General features: G+C 45.9%; 1 pseudogene across 1 annotated transcript; it reads right to left on the bottom strand.

The window, feature by feature from the left end:
• Positions 1–2,333: 2,333 nt before the first annotated feature.
• On the bottom strand, positions 2,334–4,343 carry LOC144716821 (GDSL esterase/lipase At5g55050-like; annotated as a pseudogene). Its single transcript, XR_013585004.1, has 5 exons — positions 4,011–4,343; positions 3,765–3,880; positions 3,467–3,674; positions 3,145–3,394; positions 2,334–2,748 (listed from the first exon to the last, which is right to left on the bottom strand). The product of XR_013585004.1 is annotated as a GDSL esterase/lipase At5g55050-like (transcript).
• Positions 4,344–4,637: the final 294 nt, after the last annotated feature.

The following is a 4,637-nucleotide window of genomic DNA, read 5'->3' as shown; positions in this document are numbered from 1 at the left end:
AGCACCCATAGACTTAGTGTTCGGCGGCGTATACTCGTTTCTCACTCTGACGAGAGTCAGGAGCTCATCGTCACTGTTATCGGTCACCCCCATGGAGCACCAAGCCTGATGAACCCCACGATTTGGGTCACCACATACCTTCACATAGGGTTTCATCTCGTCATGTAGTCGCATCTCTATAGGTCCAGACCCACGAACGACGTCTTCAACGAAGTCCACACTATCCTCCAGTATCGGAGCATCACTCAGTACATCTCGTGACGACGTCAACAACGTCCTCGTGCATCAGATTTCCACAAAAGAGCCCACTTTGGGGGGACATTGTTTCCATCAAAAAATCATGACACTGGACAATGCACTGAATTTGCATGTACTAGACGGCTGTTATGTATAACTTTGATTATCCATGATGGTTGGTATTTTCAAGTCAAAATACGAAGCATAATCTGCCAATCTTCTATTCAATAAACATAGCCCAATACCTTTTGGACCTTATTGGGCCAGCTAGTGGTGAATATCCAATATACTTGATTTATCGGCCCTTTCATTGGCTGATTTAGGACTTAAACTTTTATATTTTATCTCTGAGATCCCTAATATGGACTACTACTAGTAGGAGATTGCTTTTGTAGTCGCCCATAAAGATCTTAGGAGATTGCTACTAGGAGATCTGCTACTACTACTAGGAGATCCCTAATATGGGCCTAGGGCAGCCCAAATGGGCCACCCATTTTATACCTAAAGGAGCCCAAGTGATGGTCTGACATCAGTGTCGTATGGGGCCCTGGGCGGCTCGAAATGGGCCGCCCATTTGTGTCCCGTGTTGCCTCTGGGTGGCCCAGAATTGGGCTGCCCATTAAGCGTCCCGCACAGCCCCTAGGTGGCCCAAAATGGGCTGCCCATTATGGGTACTACAGGGACCCGTAATGGGTGGCCCAAAATAAGTTGCCCATTGTCGGTCCCACAGAGCCGTTGGGCGGCCCATTTCGAGCCAATCATTAGGAGTCATGCGGTGCCCTTGGGCGGCCCGAAATGGGCCACCAGTTAGGGTTCCTGCAGGGCCCTTGGAAGGCTCGAAAGGGACCGCTCTCGCGGGGCCCTTGGGCAGCCTGAACTGGGTTGCCCCAATAGGAATCCCGCAGGGCCCATGGGTGGGCCTAAATTGGCCACCCATTAGGGGACCTTGCGGGGGCCCTAGGCAGCCCGAAATGGGCTGCCTATTAGGGCTCCCGTGGGGTGCCTGGCCAGGGTGAAATGGGCCGCCCAATAGGACACCCACAGGGCCCTTATGGGGCCAAAAGTTTCCCATCTTGAGGCGGTGACCACCTCAAGAGCGGTATCCGCCTCATGCCGGTCACTGCTTTAGGGTGGGGACTGCCTCATGGCGGCCCTGAGGCCCCCTTTGAGGCGGTCGGCTACTAAAGATGCCCTTGAAGCATCTTTAGACATTCAGCCGCCTCAAGGGTTACCACAAGATTGCTCTAACGGTCTTCAACTTTGGTAGCTCATGCTTAGGAAAATGAAGGGGAAGAGTGAAACTCTGCCTCCACAGTTCCAATTTATCGCAACACATCAGAGTTCTGTCATCATTCTAAAAGGTGGAAATGCCGTCAAATGAAAGATAATATCTCATCTTGAATTATTTATTCCACATGACGACAATAAAAAAATACCAAAAATCAAATCTGAATGTACAATGAATGATTTTTGTATGTTCATGCAACACATACGATATGAAAAATGTTCATCCCTAAGACCAAACACAAGATGGGTCTGATACCACTTGTTGGATCCGCAGGAGGCTTGAGCTGACCCTCAAGGATGTGAAGATTGTACGTGACTGTAAATCAATGTAAAACATACCTCGATCCATCGTGCCTTCTCTTTGTCGAATCAAACAAGCTTGAGGGGAGGCCTTTTCGATCAATACCGGATGACTTCCTGGAGTCTATCTGAGTAATGGGATGCTCATGAGAAAAGTCATTATAATTAAGATAATGACTTAGCCTTAAGACCCAAGGACCTGGCCCCCATTTATAGGAAGAGGTGATGCTTAATCCTCTTTAGTCTATCTTAATTAATCCCATCATTTGAATTAAGATAGGCTTAGCCTCTACACAATTGATTAGCATACATATTGTTATAAATGTCTTAATCCCGTCATTAAGTTAATCTATATAAATTGGGATTTATAACTGATAGCTTAATGATATGCAACTATATACATACACATATAATTGTCCATAGATTGAGAAATTAATCTAACAGAATGTACTAAGAGACTGGATTTCCGGCTGTCACCTAACTCAGAAGTAAGAAAAAAGGATACAAGCAGCACCTATGCCAGCTTAGAAATATCCGATGCGATTATAGGAATTACATTCATTGTTTATCAACAATAACAGAAGGTGAAAAAGGATCTTCAACTCGTGCCTCTGAACACACGAAGATCCTTCCGCAAGAAAAAAAATTATTCGCGATGACCGCGGCCGGGAGCGCTCTGTACGCTCAAGTGCGCCGGGCATCTTGATCAAAGCCGAACCAGCTCTCCGATTGAAATGGGTGACGCGTATTGGCGCCCATTAAACACCACGCAAGAGACCAGCTCGGAAAAGGCTTGCGTGGTGTGAACTCTATCCCAGAACAAGTACTCATCTCTGTTCGAGCAGTACGTTGAATTAGGCATACAATCAATCTCGGCGTTAAGTATTCCGGAGCCGCAGCATGCGCCAATGCCTTCCTTAAATCCTGAAATAGTGTTTGAATAACCACGATGCATCAGGACGTGGCTTGAAGAAGGAGTAGCGACGTGGAGAACGTGCGGAAGAAACGCTCTTTCTTCTTATTTGTGGCTTAGAGACAGTAGCGGGAAACGTGGGAGCATGGATCCACGTTTTTCCTTAGACAGTTATTTTCCTTTTCTCCCTATAAATGTATGTTTTTTCCAACTTTTAGAGACAAGTCGTGAGTTCTTTTCCCTTGCCTCTTTCTCTCAAAACCTCTCACCCTCTTATTCTTCCACCATAAGAGGGTATTGTCCAACAAATAGAGTATTGAAAACCTTCCATTAATTTTGTTTCTCACGTAAAGTCAGCATCGTGTAATCCAACAGAATGGAAGCGCGTATATTTTCTTTTTTCCTACCAAACTTTTGTGGGTTGGAGGCGAGACTATTGATGAAGTCGTATGCGTCTATGAAAGAATACGAGAAGCCATGGAGTCTGGACGCCATATCGGGCAGCGCTGTCTTCATAGCCCGGTTGAACTTCCTGGAAAGAGTGTTCATATATTCGATGCAACCGCCCCCGGAAACATGTAGTCGTGCAATAGGGATGCAACCTAAAATGCCGGTTCCAGACACAAGAAATTTCCTTGCTCCGCGATTGTATAAAGACTGCATACAGTTCAAGTTAACAATTAGATTAATTTTAACATGGCAAAAAAGCATGAAAGTAGATAAGTGCACCTCCAACTGTTTTGTAAACTCCCGGGTCAACTGTCCAATGAATATGTCCTGTTCGGTTTCATTCTGGACCCCGAAGCGAACGGTGACCTGGAAGATGGCATTGTTGGCCGTGCTTCGCTGCTTTGGGGCCGATCCGCGTCTCCAGCGAGTGCGAGACTCTGTCGAAGTATCTTATTTGCGTGCTCATTGGAATAGAGTTGTTTGGGTTCTGATGGTTCCCACCGATAAAAGGAAAAATTAATTTGCAGACAAAGGAAAGAAACGGAAGCAAGAGCTTATTGGACAGTTAGGTTCTTACTGTTGAATCGAATATACCGGACGACCCAGAAGCGAAGTTTACGCCTCTTGCTTCATGCCTGCTATTGGTTATGGATAGATACGCTGGTGGGCTTAGGCGGAAACCTAACCTCATGGCTGGAGATCAAACGCAACCAGATTACATGTGTATCCCCATGTAAAGCCGTGATTAAGAAACAATATGAATCATTGAAAAGTTTCAAAATAAATTAGACGGCCATCAAAGAATAAGGGCAACGATGGTTACCGAGGTAGTCGATTCCACTGTATCCGTTGCTAAATCTCCCCGTCGCCCGGCGTCCGGGAAAGTCAATACCGTACGGCGGAAAATTTGCTCTAGAGGGATTTCCCCCCACGAAATTATTGTTTCCAACGTCAACGGTGGAGTCGCCAAACACGTAGATTGCCGGAATCGAGTTGCTTGCCGTTGCGGTTGCCACAAAGACTGTGACGGCGAAGGCCAAAACTAGAAGCGGATAATGAAGCTTGTTCTCCATTGTTCAGGCTGTTCATGCACAAGGAACAGTGGGCTCAATAGATACCCGATAATTGTCATGTGCGCCTGTGTTATAGCCTTTGCGTTTATCGCCGTTGACTTTCGAGAGGTGGACAACGTGTTTACGTGTGATGTGTACACATGTTGAGCTATTGTGTTGTGAGTGCCGACAAGAGTTTAGGATGCTCACACGACGGCCAGCTATGACGATAAGTTCACACGCTTAAGAATACTAAGAACGCAAGTAAAAGATACCAAGTCGATGTTGACACGCTCGTTTCTACAAGCCTATTTATGGAGCCCGATAACGTGAGAGCATCGGTTTTCGAATATATAAGTGTGAAACTAAAAAATAAATCTAAAATTAGATTAACGCTT

Source organism: Wolffia australiana, chromosome 2 (assembly GCF_029677425.1).
Source record: "Wolffia australiana isolate 7733 chromosome 2, ASM2967742v1".
Classification (NCBI taxonomy): domain Eukaryota; kingdom Viridiplantae; phylum Streptophyta; class Magnoliopsida; order Alismatales; family Araceae; genus Wolffia; species Wolffia australiana.
This window is presented reverse-complemented; position numbering and strand designations above follow the sequence as displayed.